Below are 19,914 nucleotides of genomic sequence, written 5' to 3' on the forward strand. Positions count from 1 at the left end.
TTTACGTTTTAAACCGTTCCGTCGTAGTCCCGCTTTACGTTTTAAACCGTTCCGTCCTAGTCCCGCTTTACGTTTTAAACCGTTCCGTCGTAGTCCCGCGTTACGTTTTAAACCGTTCCGTCGTAGTCCCGCGTTACGTTTTAAACCATTCCGTCGTAGTCCCACTTTACGTTTTAAACCGTTCCGTCATAGTACCGCGTTACGTTTTAAACCGTTCCGTCGTAGTACCGCATTACGTTTTAAACCATTCCGTCGTAGTCCCACTTTACGTTTTAAACCGTTCCGTCATAGTACCGCGTTACGTTTTAAACCGTTCCGTCGTAGTACCGCATTACGTTTTAAACCGTTCCGTCGTAGTCCCGCTTTACGTTTTAAACCGTTCCGTCGTAGTCCCGCTTTACATTTTAAACCGTTCCGTCGTAGTCCCGCTTTACATTTTAAACCGTTCTGTCGTAGTCCCGCTGTATGTTTTAAACCGTTCCGTCGTAGTCCCGCTTTACGTTTTAAACCGGTCCGTCGTATTCCCACTTTATCTTTTAAACCATTCCGTCGTAGTACCGCTTTACGTTTTAAACCGTTCCGTCGTAGTCCCGCTTTACGTTTTAAACCGTTCCGTCGTAGTCCCGCTTTAAGTTTTAAACCGTTCCGTCGTAGTCCCACTTTATGTTGTAAACCGTTCCGTCGTAGTCCCGCTTTACGTTTTAAACCGTTCCGTCGTAGTACCGCGTTACGTTTTAAACCGTTCCGTCATAGTACCGCTTTACGTTTTAAACCGTTCCGTCGTAGTCCCGCGTTACGTTTTAAACCGTTCCGTCGTAGTCCCGCTTTACGTTTTAAACCGTTCCGTCGTAGTCCCGCTTTACGTTTTAAACCGTTCCGTCGTAGTCCCGCTTTACGTTTTAAACCGTTCCGTCGTAGTGCCGCTTTACGTTTTAAACCGTTCCGTCGTAGTCCCGCTTTACGTTTTAAACCGTTCCGTCGTAGTCCCGCTTTACGTTTAAACCGTTCCGTCGTAGTCCCGCTTTACGTTTTAAACCGTTCCGTCGTAGTCCCGCTGTATGTTTTAAACCGTTCCGTCGTAGTCCCGCTTTACGTTTTAAACCGTTCCGTAGTAGGCCCGCTTTATGTTTTAAACCGTTCCGTCGTAGTCCCGCTTTACGTTTTAAACCTTTCCGTCGTAGTCCCGCTTTACGTTTTAAACCGTTCCGTCGTAGTCCCGCGTTACAATTTAAACCGTTCCGTCGTAGTCCCGTTGTATGTTTTAAACCGTTCCGTCGTAGTCCCGCTTTACGTTTTAAACCGTTCCGTCGTTGTCCCGCTTTACGTTTTAAACCGTTCCGTCGTAGTCCAACGTTACGTTTTAAACCGTTCTGTAGTAGTCCCGCTTTACGTTTCAAACCGTTCCGTCGTAGTCCCGCTGTATGTTTTAAACCGTTCCGTCGTAGTCCCGCTGTATGTTTTAAACCATTCCGTCGTAGTCCCGCTTTACGTTTCAAACCGTTCCGTCGTAGTCCCGCTGTATGTTTTAAACCGTTCCGTCGTAGTCCCGCGTTACGTTTTAAACCGTTCCGTCGTAGTCCCGCTTTACGTTTTAAACCGTTCCGTCGTAGGCCCGCTTTATGTTTTAAACCGTTCCGTCGTAGTCCCGCTTTACGTTTTAAACCGTTCGTTCGTACTCCCGCTTTACGTTTTAAACCGTTCCGTCGTAGTCCCGCTTTACGTTTTAAACCGTTCCGTCCTAGTCCCGCTTTACGTTTTAAACCGTTCCGTCGTAGTCCCGCGTTACGTTTTAAACCGTTCCGTCGTAGTCCCGCGTTACGTTTTAAACCATTCCGTCGTAGTCCCACTTTACGTTTTAAACCGTTCCGTCATAGTACCGCGTTACGTTTTAAACCGTTCCGTCGTAGTACCGCATTACGTTTTAAACCATTCCGTCGTAGTCCCACTTTACGTTTTAAACCGTTCCGTCATAGTACCGCGTTACGTTTTAAACCGTTCCGTCGTAGTACCGCATTACGTTTTAAACCGTTCCGTCGTAGTCCCGCTTTACGTTTTAAACCGTTCCGTCGTAGTCCCGCTTTACATTTTAAACCGTTCCGTCGTAGTCCCGCTTTACATTTTAAACCGTTCTGTCGTAGTCCCGCTGTATGTTTTAAACCGTTCCGTCGTAGTCCCGCTTTACGTTTTAAACCGGTCCGTCGTATTCCCACTTTATCTTTTAAACCATTCCGTCGTAGTACCGCTTTACGTTTTAAACCGTTCCGTCGTAGTCCCGCTTTACGTTTTAAACCGTTCCGTCGTAGTCCCGCTTTAAGTTTTAAACCGTTCCGTCGTAGTCCCACTTTATGTTGTAAACCGTTCCGTCGTAGTCCCGCTTTACGTTTTAAACCGTTCCGTCGTAGTACCGCGTTACGTTTTAAACCGTTCCGTCATAGTACCGCTTTACGTTTTAAACCGTTCCGTCGTAGTCCCGCGTTACGTTTTAAACCGTTCCGTCGTAGTCCCGCTTTACGTTTTAAACCGTTCCGTCGTAGTCCCGCTTTACGTTTTAAACCGTTCCGTCGTAGTCCCGCGTTACGTTTTAAACCGTTCCGTCGTAGTCCCGCGTTACGTTTTAAACCGTTCCGTCGTAGTCCCACTTTACGTTTTAAACCGTTCCGTCATAGTCCCACTTTACGTTTTAAACCGTTCCGTCGTAGTCCCACTTTACGTTTTAAACCGTTCCGTCGTAGTACCGCGTTACGTTTTAAACCGTTCCGTCGTAGTACCGCGTTACGTTTTAAACCGTTCCGTCGTAGTCCCGCTTTACGTTTTAAACCGTTCCGTCGTAGTCCCGCTTTACGTTTTAAACCGTTCCGTCGTAGTCCCGCTTTACGTTTTAAACCGTTCCGTCGTAGTGCCGCTTTACGTTTTAAACCGTTCCGTCGTAGTCCCGCTTTACGTTTTAAACCGTTCCGTCGTAGTCCCGCTTTACGTTTAAACCGTTCCGTCGTAGTCCCGCTTTACGTTTTAAACCGTTCCGTCGTAGTCCCGCTGTATGTTTTAAACCGTTCCGTCGTAGTCCCGCTTTACGTTTTAAACCGTTCCGTAGTAGGCCCGCTTTATGTTTTAAACCGTTCCGTCGTAGTCCCGCTTTACGTTTTAAACCTTTCCGTCGTAGTCCCGCTTTACGTTTTAAACCGTTCCGTCGTAGTCCCGCGTTACAATTTAAACCGTTCCGTCGTAGTCCCGTTGTATGTTTTAAACCGTTCCGTCGTAGTCCCGCTTTACGTTTTAAACCGTTCCGTCGTTGTCCCGCTTTACGTTTTAAACCGTTCCGTCGTAGTCCAACGTTACGTTTTAAACCGTTCTGTAGTAGTCCCGCTTTACGTTTCAAACCGTTCCGTCGTAGTCCCGCTGTATGTTTTAAACCGTTCCGTCGTAGTCCCGCTGTATGTTTTAAACCGTTCCGTCGTAGTCCCGCTTTACGTTTCAAACCGTTCCGTCGTAGTCCCGCTGTATGTTTTAAACCGTTCCGTCGTAGTCCCGCGTTACGTTTTAAACCGTTCCGTCGTAGTCCCGCTTTACGTTTTAAACCGTTCCGTCGTAGGCCCGCTTTATGTTTTAAACCGTTCCATCGTAGTCCCGCTTTACGTTTTAAACCGTTCGTTCGTACTCCCGCTTTACGTTTTAAACCGTTCCGTAATAGTCCCGCTTCACGTTTTAAACCGTTCTGTTGTAGTCCCGCTGTATGTTTTAAACCGTTCCGTCGTAGTCCCGCGTTACAATTTAAACCGTTCCGTCGTAGTCCCGTTGTATGTTTTAAACCGTTCCGTCGTAGTCCCGCTTTACGTTTTAAACCGTTCCGTCGTTGTCCCGCTTTACGTTTTAAACCGTTCCGTCGTAGTCCAACGTTACGTTTTAAACCGTTCTGTAGTAGTCCCGCTTTACGTTTCAAACCGTTCCGTCGTAGTCCCGCTGTATGTTTTAAACCGTTCCGTCGTAGTCCCGCTGTATGTTTTAAACCGTTCCGTCGTAGTCCCGCTTTACGTTTCAAACCGTTCCGTCGTAGTCCCGCTGTATGTTTTAAACCGTTCCGTCGTAGTCCCGCGTTACGTTTTAAACCGTTCCGTCGTAGTCCCGCTTTACGTTTTAAACCGTTCCGTCGTAGGCCCGCTTTATGTTTTAAACCGTTCCGTCGTAGTCCCGCTTTACGTTTTAAACCGTTCGTTCGTACTCCCGCTTTACGTTTTAAACCGTTCCGTAATAGTCCCGCTTCACGTTTTAAACCGTTCTGTTGTAGTCCCGCTGTATGTTTTAAACTATTCCGTCGTAGTACCGCTTTACGTTTTAAACCGTTCCGTCGTAGTCCCACTTTATGTTGTAAACCGTTCCGTCGTAGTCCCTCTTTACGTTTTAAACCGTTCCGTCGTAGTACCGCGTTACGTTTTAAACCGTTCCGTCATAGTACCGCGTTACGTTTTAAACCGTTCCGTCGTAGTCCCGCTTTACGTTTTAAACCGTTCCGTCGTAGTCCCGCTTTACGTTTTAAACCGTTCCGTCGTAGTCCCGCTTTACGTTTTAAACCGTTCCGTCGTAGTCCCGCTTTACGTTTTAAACCGTTCCGTCCTAGTCCCGCTTTACGTTTTAAACCGTTCCGTCGTAGTCCCGCGTTACGTTTTAAACCGTTCCGTCGTAGTCCCGCGTTACGTTTTAAACCATTCCGTCGTAGTCCCACTTTACGTTTTAAACCGTTCCGTCATAGTACCGCGTTACGTTTTAAACCGTTCCGTCGTAGTACCGCATTACGTTTTAAACCATTCCGTCGTAGTCCCACTTTACGTTTTAAACCGTTCCGTCATAGTACCGCGTTACGTTTTAAACCGTTCCGTCGTAGTACCGCATTACGTTTTAAACCGTTCCGTCGTAGTCCCGCTTTACGTTTTAAACCGTTCCGTCGTAGTCCCGCTTTACATTTTAAACCGTTCCGTCGTAGTCCCGCTTTACATTTTAAACCGTTCTGTCGTAGTCCCGCTGTATGTTTTAAACCGTTCCGTCGTAGTCCCGCTTTACGTTTTAAACCGTTCCGTCGTAGTCCCACTTTACGTTTTAAACCGTTCCGTCGTAGTCCCGCTTTACGTTTTAAACCGTTCCGTCGTAGTCCGCTTTATGTTTTAAACCGTTCCGTCCTAGTCCCGCTTTACGTTTTAAACCGTTCCGTCGTAGTCCCGCGTTACGTTTTAAACCATTCCGTCGTAGTCCCACTTTACGTTTTAAACCGTTCCGTCGTAGTACCGCGTTACGTTTTAAACCGTTCCGTCGTAGTACCGCATTACGTTTTAAACCGTTCCGTCGTAGTCCCGCTTTACGTTTTAAACCGTTCCGTCGTAGTCCCGCTTTACATTTTAAACCGTTCCGTCGTAGTCCCGCTTTACATTTTAAACCGTTCCGTCGTAGTCCCGCTGTATGTTTTAAACCGTTCCGTCGTAGTCCCGCTTTACGTTTTAAACCAGTCCCGTCGTAGCCCCGCTTTACCTTTAAAACCGTTCCGTTGTAGTACCGCTTTTACATTTTAAACCGTTCCGTCGTAGTCCCGCTTTACGTTTTAAACCGTTCCTTCGTACTCCCGCTTTACGTTTTAAACCGTTCCGTAATAGTCCCGCTTTACGTTTTAAACCGTTCTGTCGTAGTCCCGCTGTATGTTTTAAACCGTTCCGTCGTAGTCCCGCTTTACGTTTTAAACCGGTCCGTCGTATTCCCACTTTATCTTTTAAACCATTCCGTCGTAGTACCGCTTTACGTTTTAAACCGTTCCGTCGTAGTCCCGCTTTGCGTTTTAAACCGTTCCGTCGTAGTCCCGCTTTAAGTTTTAAACCGTTCCGTCGTAGTCCCACTTTATGTTGTAAACCGTTCCGTCGTAGTCCCACTTTATGTTGTAAACCGTTCCGTCGTAGTCCCTCTTTACGTTTTAAACCGTTCCGTCGTAGTACCGCGTTACGTTTTAAACCGTTCCGTCATAGTACCGCGTTACGTTTTAAACCGTTCCGTCCTAGTCCCGCTTTACGTTTTAAACCGTTCCGTCGTAGTCCCACTTTACGTTTTAAACCGTTCCGTCGTAGTCCCGCTTTACGTTTTAAACCGTTCCGTCGTAGTCCCGCTTTACGTTTTAAACCGTTCCGTCCTAGTCCCGCTTTACGTTTTAAACCGTTCCGTCGTAGTCCCGCTTTAAGTTTTAAACCGTTCCGTCGTAGTCCCACTTTATGTTGTAAACCGTTCCGTCGTAGTCCCTCTTTACGTTTTAAACCGTTCCGTCGTAGTACCCGCGTTACGTTTTAAACCGTTCCGTCATAGTACCGCGTTACGTTTTAAACCGTTCCGTCGTAGTCCCGCTTTACGTTTTAAACCGTTCCGTCGTAGTCCCACTTTACGTTTTAAACCGTTCCGTCGTAGTCCCGCTTTACGTTTTAAACCGTTCCGTCGTAGTCCCGCTTTACGTTTTAAACCGTTCCGTCCTAGTCCCGCTTTACGTTTTAAACCGTTCCGTCGTAGTCCCGCGTTACGTTTTAAACCGTTCCGTCGTAGTCCCGCGTTACGTTTTAAACCATTCCGTCGTAGTCCCACTTTACGTTTTAAACCGTTCCGTCATAGTACCGCGTTACGTTTTAAACCGTTCCGTCGTAGTACCGCATTACGTTTTAAACCATTCCGTCGTAGTCCCACTTTACGTTTTAAACCGTTCCGTCATAGTACCGCGTTACGTTTTAAACCGTTCCGTCGTAGTACCGCATTACGTTTTAAACCGTTCCGTCGTAGTCCCGCTTTACGTTTTAAACCGTTCCGTCGTAGTCCCGCTTTACATTTTAAACCGTTCCGTCGTAGTCCCGCTTTACATTTTAAACCGTTCTGTCGTAGTCCCGCTGTATGTTTTAAACCGTTCCGTCGTAGTCCCGCTTTACGTTTTAAACCGGTCCGTCGTATTCCCACTTTATCTTTTAAACCATTCCGTCGTAGTACCGCTTTACGTTTTAAACCGTTCCGTCGTAGTCCCGCTTTACGTTTTAAACCGTTCCGTCGTAGTCCCGCTTTAAGTTTTAAACCGTTCCGTCGTAGTCCCACTTTATGTTGTAAACCGTTCCGTCGTAGTCCCGCTTTACGTTTTAAACCGTTCCGTCGTAGTACCGCGTTACGTTTTAAACCGTTCCGTCATAGTACCGCTTTACGTTTTAAACCGTTCCGTCGTAGTCCCGCGTTACGTTTTAAACCGTTCCGTCGTAGTCCCGCTTTACGTTTTAAACCGTTCCGTCGTAGTCCCGCTTTACGTTTTAAACCGTTCCGTCGTAGTCCCGCTTTACGTTTTAAACCGTTCCGTCGTAGTGCCGCTTTACGTTTTAAACCGTTCCGTCGTAGTCCCGCTTTACGTTTTAAACCGTTCCGTCGTAGTCCCGCTTTACGTTTAAACCGTTCCGTCGTAGTCCCGCTTTACGTTTTAAACCGTTCCGTCGTAGTCCCGCTGTATGTTTTAAACCGTTCCGTCGTAGTCCCGCTTTACGTTTTAAACCGTTCCGTAGTAGGCCCGCTTTATGTTTTAAACCGTTCCGTCGTAGTCCCGCTTTACGTTTTAAACCTTTCCGTCGTAGTCCCGCTTTACGTTTTAAACCGTTCCGTCGTAGTCCCGCGTTACAATTTAAACCGTTCCGTCGTAGTCCCGTTGTATGTTTTAAACCGTTCCGTCGTAGTCCCGCTTTACGTTTTAAACCGTTCCGTCGTTGTCCCGCTTTACGTTTTAAACCGTTCCGTCGTAGTCCAACGTTACGTTTTAAACCGTTCTGTAGTAGTCCCGCTTTACGTTTCAAACCGTTCCGTCGTAGTCCCGCTGTATGTTTTAAACCGTTCCGTCGTAGTCCCGCTGTATGTTTTAAACCATTCCGTCGTAGTCCCGCTTTACGTTTCAAACCGTTCCGTCGTAGTCCCGCTGTATGTTTTAAACCGTTCCGTCGTAGTCCCGCGTTACGTTTTAAACCGTTCCGTCGTAGTCCCGCTTTACGTTTTAAACCGTTCCGTCGTAGCCCCGCTTTATGTTTTAAACCGTTCCGTCGTAGTCCCGCTTTACGTTTTAAACCGTTCGTTCGTACTCCCGCTTTACGTTTTAAACCGTTCCGTAATAGTCCCGCTTCACGTTTTAAACCGTTCTGTTGTAGTCCCGCTGTATGTTTTAAACTATTCCGTCGTAGTACCGCTTTACGTTTTAAACCGTTCTGTCGTAGTCCCGCTTTATGTTCTAAACCGGTCCGTCGTAGTCCCGTTTTACGTTTTAAACCGTTCCGTCGTAGTCCCGCTTTAAGTTTTAAACCGTTCCGTCGTAGTCCCGCTTTACATTTTAAACCGTTCCGTCGTAGTCCCGCTGTATGTTTTAAACCGTTCCGTCGTAGTCCCGCTTTACGTTTTAAACCAGTCCCGTCGTAGCCCCGCTTTACCTTTAAAACCGTTCCGTTGTAGTACCGCTTTTACATTTTAAACCGTTCCGTCGTAGTCCCGCTTTACGTTTTAAACCGTTCCTTCGTACTCCCGCTTTACGTTTTAAACCGTTCCGTAATAGTTCCGCTTTACGTTTTAAACCGTTCTGTCGTAGTCCCGCTGTATGTTTTAAACCGTTCCGTCGTAGTCCCGCTTTACGTTTTAAACCGGTCCGTCGTATTCCCACTTTATCTTTTAAACCATTCCGTCGTAGTACCGCTTTACGTTTTAAACCGTTCCGTCGTAGTCCCGCTTTAAGTTTTAAACCGTTCCGTCGTAGTCCCACTTTATGTTGTAAACCGTTCCGTCGTAGTCCCACTTTATGTTGTAAACCGTTCCGTCGTAGTCCCTCTTTACGTTTTAAACCGTTCCGTCGTAGTACCGCGTTACGTTTTAAACCGTTCCGTCATAGTACCGCGTTACGTTTTAAACCGTTCCCTCCTAGTCCCGCTTTACGTTTTAAACCGTTCCGTCGTAGTCCCACTTTACGTTTTAAACCGTTCCGTCGTAGTCCCGCTTTACGTTTTAAACCGTTCCGTCGTAGTCCCTCTTTACGTTTTAAACCGTTCCGTCGTAGTACCGCATTACGTTTTAAACCGTTCCGTCGTAGTCCCGCTTTACGTTTTAAACCGTTCCGTCGTAGTCCCGCTTTACATTTTAAACCGTTCCGTCGTAGTCCCGCTTTACATTTTAAACCGTTCTGTCGTAGTCCCGCTGTATGTTTTAAACCGTTCCGTCGTAGTCCCGCTTTACGTTTTAAACCGGTCCGTCGTATTCCCACTTTATCTTTTAAACCATTCCGTCGTAGTACCGCTTTACGTTTTAAACCGTTCCGTCGTAGTCCCGCTTTACGTTTTAAACCGTTCCGTCGTAGTCCCGCTTTAAGTTTTAAACCGTTCCGTCGTAGTCCCACTTTATGTTGTAAACCGTTCCGTCGTAGTCCCGCTTTACGTTTTAAACCGTTCCGTCGTAGTACCGCGTTACGTTTTAAACCGTTCCGTCATAGTACCGCTTTACGTTTTAAACCGTTCCGTCGTAGTCCCGCGTTACGTTTTAAACCGTTCCGTCGTAGTCCCGCTTTACGTTTTAAACCGTTCCGTCGTAGTCCCGCTTTACGTTTTAAACCGTTCCGTCGTAGTCCCGCGTTACGTTTTAAACCGTTCCGTCGTAGTCCCGCGTTACGTTTTAAACCGTTCCGTCGTAGTCCCACTTTACGTTTTAAACCGTTCCGTCATAGTCCCACTTTACGTTTTAAACCGTTCCGTCGTAGTCCCACTTTACGTTTTAAACCGTTCCGTCGTAGTACCGCGTTACGTTTTAAACCGTTCCGTCGTAGTACCGCGTTACGTTTTAAACCGTTCCGTCGTAGTCCCGCTTTACGTTTTAAACCGTTCCGTCGTAGTCCCGCTTTACGTTTTAAACCGTTCCGTCGTAGTCCCGCTTTACGTTTTAAACCGTTCCGTCGTAGTGCCGCTTTACGTTTTAAACCGTTCCGTCGTAGTCCCGCTTTACGTTTTAAACCGTTCCGTCGTAGTCCCGCTTTACGTTTAAACCGTTCCGTCGTAGTCCCGCTTTACGTTTTAAACCGTTCCGTCGTAGTCCCGCTGTATGTTTTAAACCGTTCCGTCGTAGTCCCGCTTTACGTTTTAAACCGTTCCGTAGTAGGCCCGCTTTATGTTTTAAACCGTTCCGTCGTAGTCCCGCTTTACGTTTTAAACCTTTCCGTCGTAGTCCCGCTTTACGTTTTAAACCGTTCCGTCGTAGTCCCGCGTTACAATTTAAACCGTTCCGTCGTAGTCCCGTTGTATGTTTTAAACCGTTCCGTCGTAGTCCCGCTTTACGTTTTAAACCGTTCCGTCGTTGTCCCGCTTTACGTTTTAAACCGTTCCGTCGTAGTCCAACGTTACGTTTTAAACCGTTCTGTAGTAGTCCCGCTTTACGTTTCAAACCGTTCCGTCGTAGTCCCGCTGTATGTTTTAAACCGTTCCGTCGTAGTCCCGCTGTATGTTTTAAACCGTTCCGTCGTAGTCCCGCTTTACGTTTCAAACCGTTCCGTCGTAGTCCCGCTGTATGTTTTAAACCGTTCCGTCGTAGTCCCGCGTTACGTTTTAAACCGTTCCGTCGTAGTCCCGCTTTACGTTTTAAACCGTTCCGTCGTAGGCCCGCTTTATGTTTTAAACCGTTCCGTCGTAGTCCCGCTTTACGTTTTAAACCGTTCGTTCGTACTCCCGCTTTACGTTTTAAACCGTTCCGTAATAGTCCCGCTTCACGTTTTAAACCGTTCTGTTGTAGTCCCGCTGTATGTTTTAAACCGTTCCGTCGTAGTCCCGCGTTACAATTTAAACCGTTCCGTCGTAGTCCCGTTGTATGTTTTAAACCGTTCCGTCGTAGTCCCGCTTTACGTTTTAAACCGTTCCGTCGTTGTCCCGCTTTACGTTTTAAACCGTTCCGTCGTAGTCCAACGTTACGTTTTAAACCGTTCTGTAGTAGTCCCGCTTTACGTTTCAAACCGTTCCGTCGTAGTCCCGCTGTATGTTTTAAACCGTTCCGTCGTAGTCCCGCTGTATGTTTTAAACCGTTCCGTCGTAGTCCCGCTTTACGTTTCAAACCGTTCCGTCGTAGTCCCGCTGTATGTTTTAAACCGTTCCGTCGTAGTCCCGCGTTACGTTTTAAACCGTTCCGTCGTAGTCCCGCTTTACGTTTTAAACCGTTCCGTCGTAGGCCCGCTTTATGTTTTAAACCGTTCCGTCGTAGTCCCGCTTTACGTTTTAAACCGTTCGTTCGTACTCCCGCTTTACGTTTTAAACCGTTCCGTAATAGTCCCGCTTCACGTTTTAAACCGTTCTGTTGTAGTCCCGCTGTATGTTTTAAACTATTCCGTCGTAGTACCGCTTTACGTTTTAAACCGTTCTGTCGTAGTCCCGCTTTATGTTCTAAACCGGTCCGTCGTAGTCCCGTTTTACGTTTTAAACCGTTCCGTCGTAGTCCCGCTGTATGTTTTAAACCGTTCCGTCGTAGTCCCGCTTTACGTTTTAAACCGTTCCGTCGTAGTCCCGCTTTAAGTTTTAAACCGTTCCGTCGTAGTCCCACTTTATGTTGTAAACCGTTCCGTCGTAGTCCCTCTTTACGTTTTAAACCGTTCCGTCGTAGTACCGCGTTACGTTTTAAACCGTTCCGTCATAGTACCGCATTACGTTTTAAACCGTTCCGTCGTAGTCCCGCTTTACGTTTTAAACCGTTCCGTCGTAGTCCCACTTTACGTTTTAAACCGTTCCGTCGTAGTCCCGCTTTACGTTTTAAACCGTTCCGTCGTAGTCCCGCTTTACGTTTTAAACCGTTCCGTCCTAGTCCCGCTTTACGTTTTAAACCGTTCCGTCGTAGTCCCGCGTTACGTTTTAAACCATTCCGTCGTAGTCCCACTTTACGTTTTAAACCGTTCCGTCATAGTACCGCGTTACGTTTTAAACCGTTCCGTCGTAGTACCGCATTACGTTTTAAACCGTTCCGTCGTAGTCCCGCTTTACGTTTTAAACCGTTCCGTCGTAGTCCCGCTTTACATTTTAAACCGTTCCGTCGTAGTCCCGCTTTACATTTTAAACCGTTCCGTCGTAGTCCCGCTGTATGTTTTAAACCGTTCCGTCGTAGTCCCGCTTTACGTTTTAAACCAGTCCGTCGTAGCCCCGCTTTACCTTTAAAACCGTTCCGTTGTAGTACCGCTTTTACGTTTTAAACCGTTCCGTCGTAGTCCCGCTTCATGTTTTAAACCGTTCCGTCGTAGTCCCGCTTTACGTTTTAAACCGGTCCGTCGTATTCCCACTTTATCTTTTAAACCATTCCGTCGTAGTACCGCTTTACGTTTTAAACCGTTCCGTCGTAGTCCCGCTTTACGTTTTAAACCGTTCCGTCGTAGTCCCGCTTTAAGTTTTAAACCGTTCCGTCGTAGTCCCACTTTATGTTGTAAACCGTTCCGTCGTAGTCCCACTTTACGTTTTAAACCGTTCCGTCGTAGTACCGCGTTACGTTTTAAACCGTTCCGTCATAGTACCGCTTTACGTTTTAAACCGTTCCGTCGTAGTCCCGCGTTACGTTTTAAACCGTTCCGTCGTAGTCCCGCTTTACGTTTTAAACCGTTCCGTCGTAGTCCCGCGTTACGTTTTAAACCGTTCCGTCGTAGTCCCGCTTTACGTTTTAAACCGTTCCGTCGTAGTCCCGCTTTACGTTTTAAACCGTTCCGTCGTAGTCCCGCGTTACGTTTTAAACCGTTCCGTCGTAGTCCCGCGTTACGTTTTAAACCGTTCCGTCGTAGTCCCTCTTTACGTTTTAAACCGTTCCGTCGTAGTACCGCGTTACGTTTTAAACCGTTCCGTCGTAGTACCGCGTTACGTTTTAAACCGTTCCGTCGTAGTCCCGCTTTACGTTTTAAACCGTTCCGTCGTAGTCCCGCTTTACGTTTTAAACCGTTCCGTCGTAGTGCCGCTTTACGTTTTAAACCGTTCCGTCGTAGTCCCGCTTTACGTTTTAAACCGTTCCGTCGTAGTCCCGCTTTACGTTTAAACCGTTCCGTCGTAGTCCCGCTTTACGTTTTAAACCGTTCCGTCGTAGTCCCGCTGTATGTTTTAAACCGTTCCGTCGTAGTCCCGCTTTACGTTTTAAACCGTTCCGTCGTAGGCCCGCTTTATGTTTTAAACCGTTCCGTCGTAGTCCCGCTTTACGTTTTAAACCGTTCCGTCGTAGTCCCGCTTTACGTTTTAAACCGTTCCGTCGTAGTCCCGCGTTACAATTTAAACCGTTCCGTCGTAGTCCCGTTGTATGTTTTAAACCGTTCCGTCGTAGTCCCGCTTTACGTTTTAAACCGTTCCGTCGTTGTCCCGCTTTACGTTTTAAACCGTTCCGTCGTAGTCCAACGTTACGTTTTAAACCGTTCTGTAGTAGTCCCGCTTTACGTTTTAAACTGGTCCGTCATAGCCCCGCTTTACGTTTAAAACCGTTCCGTCGTATTCCAACGTTACGTTTTAATCCGTTCCGTCATAGTCCCGCTTTACGTTTTAAACCGTTCCGTCGTTGTCCCGCTTTACGTTTTAAACCGTTCCGTCGTAGTCCCGCTTTACGTTTTAAACCGTTCCGTAGTAGGCCCGCTTTATGTTTTAAACCGTTCCGTCGTAGTCCCGCTTTACGTTTTAAACCGTTCCGTCGTAGTCCCGCTTTACGTTTTAAACCGTTCCGTCGTAGTCCCGCGTTACAATTTAAACCGTTCCGTCATAGTCCCGCTTTACGTTTTAAACCGTTCCGTCGTTGTCCCGCTTTACGTTTTAAACCGTTCCGTCGTAGTCCAATGTTACGTTTTAAACCGTTCTGTAGTAGTCCCGCTTTACGTTTTAAACCGGTCCGTCATAGCCCCACTTTACCTTCAAAACCGTTCCGTCGTATTCCCACTTTATCTTTTAAACCATTCCGTCGTAGTACCGCTTTACGTTTTAAACCGTTCCGTCGTAGTCCCGCTTTATGTTCTAAACCGGTCCGTCGTAGTCCCGTTTTACGTTTTAAACCGTTCCGTCGTAGTCCCGCTGTATGTTTTAAACCGTTCCTTCGTAGTCCCGCTTTACGTTTTAAACCGTTCCGTCGTAGTCCCGCTTTAAGTTTTAAACCGTTCCGTCGTAGTCCCACTTTATGTTGTAAACCGTTCCGTCGTAGTCCCACTTTACGTTTTAAACCGTTCCTTCGTAGTACCGCGTTACGTTTTAAACCGTTCCGTCATAGTACCGCGTTACGTTTTAAACCATTCCGTCGTAGTCCCGCTTTACGTTTTAAACCGTTCCGTCGTAGTCCCGCGTTACGTTTTAAACCGTTCCGTCGTAGTCCCAGTTTACGTTTTAAACCGTTCCGTCGTAGTCCCGCTTTACGTTTTAAACCGTTCCTTCGTAATCCTGCTTTACGTTTTAAACCGTTCTGTAGTAGTCCCGCTTTCCGTTTTACACCGGTCCGTCGTAGCCCCGCTTTACCTTTAAAACCGTTCCGTCGTATTCCAACGTTACGTTTTAATCCGTTCCGTCGTAGTCCCGCTTTACGTTTTAAACCGTTCCTTCGTAGTCCTGCTTTATGTTTTAAACCGTTCCGTCGTAGTCCCGCTTTACGTTTTAAACCGTTCCGTCGTAGTCCCGCTTTAGGTTTTAAACCGTTCCGTCGTAGTCCCGCTTTACGTTTTAAACCGTTACGTAGTAGTCCCGCTTTACGTTTTAAACCGTTACGTCGTAGTCCCGCTTTACATTTTAAACCGTTCCGTCGTAGGCCCGCTTTATGTGTTAAACCGTTCCGTCGTAGTCCCGCTTTACGTTTTAAAACATTCCGTCGTAGTCCCGCTTTACGTTTTAAACCGTTCCGTCGTAGTCCCGCTTTACATTTTAAACCGTTCCGTCGTAGTCCCGCTGTATGTTTTAAACCGTTCCGTCGTAGTCCCGCTTTACGTTTCAAACCGTTCCGTCGTAGTCCCGCTGTATGTTTTAAACCGTTCCGTCGTAGTCCCGCTGTATGTTTTAAACCGTTCCGTCGTAGTCCCGCTTTACGTTTCAAACCGTTCCGTCGTAGTCCCGCTGTATGTTTTAAACCGTTCCATCGTAGTCCCGCTTTACGTTTTAAACCTTTCCGTCGTAGTCCCGCTTTACGTTTTAAACCGTTCCGTCGTAGTCCCGCTTTACATTTTAAACCGTTCCGTCGTAGTCCCGCTGTATGTTTTAAACCGTTCCGTCGTAGTCCCGCTTTACGTTTTAAACCAGTCCGTCGTAGCCCCGCTTTACCTTTAAAACCGTTCCGTTGTAGTACCGCTTTTACGTTTTAAACCGTTCCGTCGTAGTCCCGCTTTATGTTTTAAACCGTTCCGTCGTAATCCCGCTTTACGTTTTAAACCGGTCCGTCGTATTCCCACTTTATCTTTTAAACCATTCCGTCGTAGTACCGCTTTACGTTTTAAACCGTTCCGTCGTAGTCCCGCTTTACGTTTTAAACCGTTCCGTCGTAGTCCCGCTTTAAGTTTTAAACCGTTCCGTCGTAGTCCCACTTTATGTTGTAAACCGTTCCGTCGTAGTCCCACTTTACGTTTTAAACCGTTCCGTCGTAGTACCGCGTTACGTTTTAAACCGTTCCGTCGTAGTACCGCTTTACGTTTTAAACCGTTCCGTCGTAGTCCCGCGTTACGTTTTAAACCGTTCCGTCGTAGTCCCGCTTTACGTTTTAAACCGTTCCGTCGTAGTCCCGCGTTACGTTTTAAACCGTTCCGTCGTAGTCCCGCTTTACGTTTTAAACCGTTCCGTCGTAGTCCCGCTTTACGTTTTAAACCGTTCCGTCGTAGTCCCGCGTTACGTTTTAAACCGTTCCGTCGTAGTCCCGCGTTACGTTTTAAACCGTTCCGTCGTAGTCCCACTTTACGTTTTAAACCGTTCCGTCGTAGTACCGCGTTACGTTTTAAACCGTTCCGTCGTAGTACCGCGTTACGTTTTAAACCGTTCCGTCGTAGTCCCGCTTTACGTTTTAAACCGTTCCGTCGTAGTCCCGCTTTACGTTTTAAACCGTTCCGTCGTAGTGCCGCTTTACGTTTTAAACCGTTCCGTCGTAGTCCCGCTTTACGTTTTAAACCGTTCCGTCGTAGTCCCGCTTTACGTTTAAACCGTTCCGTCGTAGTCCCGCTTTACGTTTTAAACCGTTCCGTCGTAGTCCCGCTGTATGTTTTAAACCGTTCCGTCGTAGTCCCGCTTTACGTTTTAAACCGTTCCGTCGTAGGCCCGCTTTATGTTTTAAACCGTTCCGTCGTAGTCCCGCTTTACGTTTTAAACCGTTCCGTCGTAGTCCCGCTTTACGTTTTAAACCGTTCCGTCGTAGTCCCGCGTTACAATTTAAACCGTTCCGTCGTAGTCCCGTTGTATGTTTTAAACCGTTCCGTCGTAGTCCCGCTTTACGTTTTAAACCGTTCCGTCGTTGTCCCGCTTTACGTTTTAAACCGTTCCGTCGTAGTCCAACGTTACGTTTTAAACCGTTCTGTAGTAGTCCCGCTTTACGTTTTAAACTGGTCCGTCATAGCCCCGCTTTACGTTTAAAACCGTTCCGTCGTATTCCAACGTTACGTTTTAATCCGTTCCGTCATAGTCCCGCTTTACGTTTTAAACCGTTCCGTCGTTGTCCCGCTTTACGTTTTAAACCGTTCCGTCGTAGTCCCGCTTTACGTTTTAAACCGTTCCGTAGTAGGCCCGCTTTATGTTTTAAACCGTTCCGTCGTAGTCCCGCTTTACGTTTTAAACCGTTCCGTCGTTGTCCCGCTTTACGTTTTAAACCGTTCCGTCGTAGTCCAATGTTACGTTTTAAACCGTTCTGTAGTAGTCCCGCTTTACGTTTTAAACCGTTCCGTCGTAGTCCCGCTGTATGTTTTAAACCGTTCCGTCGTAGTCCCGCTTTACGTTTTAAACCAGTCCGTCGTAGCCCCGCTTTACCTTTAAAACCGTTCCGTTGTAGTACCGCTTTTACGTTTTAAACCGTTCCGTCGTAGTCCCGCTTCATGTTTTAAACCGTTCCGTCGTAGTCCCGCTTTACGTTTTAAACCGGTCCGTCGTATTCCCACTTTATCTTTTAAACCATTCCGTCGTAGTACCGCTTTACGTTTTAAACCGTTCCGTCGTAGTCCCGCTTTACGTTTTAAACCGTTCCGTCGTAGTCCCGCTTTAAGTTTTAAACCGTTCCGTCGTAGTCCCACTTTATGTTGTAAACCGTTCCGTCGTAGTCCCACTTTACGTTTTAAACCGTTCCGTCGTAGTACCGCGTTACGTTTTAAACCGTTCCGTCATAGTACCGCTTTACGTTTTAAACCGTTCCGTCGTAGTCCCGCGTTACGTTTTAAACCGTTCCGTCGTAGTCCCGCTTTACGTTTTAAACCGTTCCGTCGTAGTCCCGCGTTACGTTTTAAACCGTTCCGTCGTAGTCCCGCTTTACGTTTTAAACCGTTCCGTCGTAGTCCCGCTTTACGTTTTAAACCGTTCCGTCGTAGTCCCGCGTTACGTTTTAAACCGTTCCGTCGTAGTCCCGCGTTACGTTTTAAACCGTTCCGTCGTAGTCCCTCTTTACGTTTTAAACCGTTCCGTCGTAGTACCGCGTTACGTTTTAAACCGTTCCGTCGTAGTACCGCGTTACGTTTTAAACCGTTCCGTCGTAGTCCCGCTTTACGTTTTAAACCGTTCCGTCGTAGTCCCGCTTTACGTTTTAAACCGTTCCGTCGTAGTGCCGCTTTACGTTTTAAACCGTTCCGTCGTAGTCCCGCTTTACGTTTTAAACCGTTCCGTCGTAGTCCCGCTTTACGTTTAAACCGTTCCGTCGTAGTCCCGCTTTACGTTTTAAACCGTTCCGTCGTAGTCCCGCTGTATGTTTTAAACCGTTCCGTCGTAGTCCCGCTTTACGTTTTAAACCGTTCCGTCGTAGGCCCGCTTTATGTTTTAAACCGTTCCGTCGTAGTCCCGCTTTACGTTTTAAACCGTTCCGTCGTAGTCCCGCTTTACGTTTTAAACCGTTCCGTCGTAGTCCCGCGTTACAATTTAAACCGTTCCGTCGTAGTCCCGTTGTATGTTTTAAACCGTTCCGTCGTAGTCCCGCTTTACGTTTTAAACCGTTCCGTCGTTGTCCCGCTTTACGTTTTAAACCGTTCCGTCGTAGTCCAACGTTACGTTTTAAACCGTTCTGTAGTAGTCCCGCTTTACGTTTTAAACTGGTCCGTCATAGCCCCGCTTTACGTTTAAAACCGTTCCGTCGTATTCCAACGTTACGTTTTAATCCGTTCCGTCATAGTCCCGCTTTACGTTTTAAACCGTTCCGTCGTTGTCCCGCTTTACGTTTTAAACCGTTCCGTCGTAGTCCCGCTTTACGTTTTAAACCGTTCCGTAGTAGGCCCGCTTTATGTTTTAAACCGTTCCGTCGTAGTCCCGCTTTACGTTTTAAACCGTTCCGTCGTAGTCCCGCTTTACGTTTTAAACCGTTCCGTCGTAGTCCCGCGTTACAATTTAAACCGTTCCGTCATAGTCCCGCTTTACGTTTTAAACCGTTCCGTCGTTGTCCCGCTTTACGTTTTAAACCGTTCCGTCGTAGTCCAATGTTACGTTTTAAACCGTTCTGTAGTAGTCCCGCTTTACGTTTTAAACCGGTCCGTCATAGCCCCACTTTACCTTCAAAACCGTTCCGTCGTATTCCCACTTTATCTTTTAAACCATTCCGTCGTAGTACCGCTTTACGTTTTAAACCGTTCCGTCGTAGTCCCGCTTTATGTTCTAAACCGGTCCGTCGTAGTCCCGTTTTACGTTTTAAACCGTTCCGTCGTAGTCCCGCTGTATGTTTTAAACCGTTCCTTCGTAGTCCCGCTTTACGTTTTAAACCGTTCCGTCGTAGTCCCGCTTTAAGTTTTAAACCGTTCCGTCGTAGTCCCACTTTATGTTGTAAACCGTTCCGTCGTAGTCCCACTTTACGTTTTAAACCGTTCCTTCGTAGTACCGCGTTACGTTTTAAACCGTTCCGTCATAGTACCGCGTTACGTTTTAAACCATTCCGTCGTAGTCCCGCTTTACGTTTTAAACCGTTCCGTCGTAGTCCCGCGTTACGTTTTAAACCGTTCCGTCGTAGTCCCAGTTTACGTTTTAAACCGTTCCGTCGTAGTCCCGCTTTACGTTTTAAACCGTTCCTTCGTAATCCTGCTTTACGTTTTAAACCGTTCTGTAGTAGTCCCGCTTTCCGTTTTACACCGGTCCGTCGTAGCCCCGCTTTACCTTTAAAACCGTTCCGTCGTATTCCAACGTTACGTTTTAATCCGTTCCGTCGTAGTCCCGCTTTACGTTTTAAACCGTTCCTTCGTAGTCCTGCTTTATGTTTTAAACCGTTCCGTCGTAGTCCCGCTTTACGTTTTAAACCGTTCCGTCGTAGTCCCGCTTTAGGTTTTAAACCGTTCCGTCGTAGTCCCGCTTTACGTTTTAAACCGTTACGTAGTAGTCCCGCTTTACGTTTTAAACCGTTACGTCGTAGTCCCGCTTTACATTTTAAACCGTTCCGTCGTAGGCCCGCTTTATGTGTTAAACCGTTCCGTCGTAGTCCCGCTTTACGTTTTAAAACATTCCGTCGTAGTCCCGCTTTACGTTTTAAACCGTTCCGTCGTAGTCCCGCTTTACATTTTAAACCGTTCCGTCGTAGTCCCGCTGTATGTTTTAAACCGTTCCGTCGTAGTCCCGCTTTACGTTTCAAACCGTTCCGTCGTAGTCCCGCTGTATGTTTTAAACCGTTCCGTCGTAGTCCCGCTGTATGTTTTAAACCGTTCCGTCGTAGTCCCGCTTTACGTTTCAAACCGTTCCGTCGTAGTCCCGCTGTATGTTTTAAACCGTTCCGTCGTAGTCCCGCTTTACGTTTTAAACC

The 19,914-nt window shown here is 47.0% G+C and overlaps 1 protein-coding gene across 1 annotated transcript in view; it reads right to left on the reverse strand.

The window, feature by feature from the left end:
* rnf166 (ring finger protein 166) overlaps positions 1-19,914 on the reverse strand; it is a 312,897-nt gene that overhangs the window by 202,128 nt on the left and 90,855 nt on the right. The gene's annotated exons all lie outside the window — the stretch shown is intronic.

Source organism: Telmatherina bonti, assembly GCF_933228915.1.
Source record: "Telmatherina bonti genome assembly, chromosome: 11".
Classification (NCBI taxonomy): Eukaryota; Metazoa; Chordata; class Actinopteri; order Atheriniformes; family Telmatherinidae; genus Telmatherina; species Telmatherina bonti.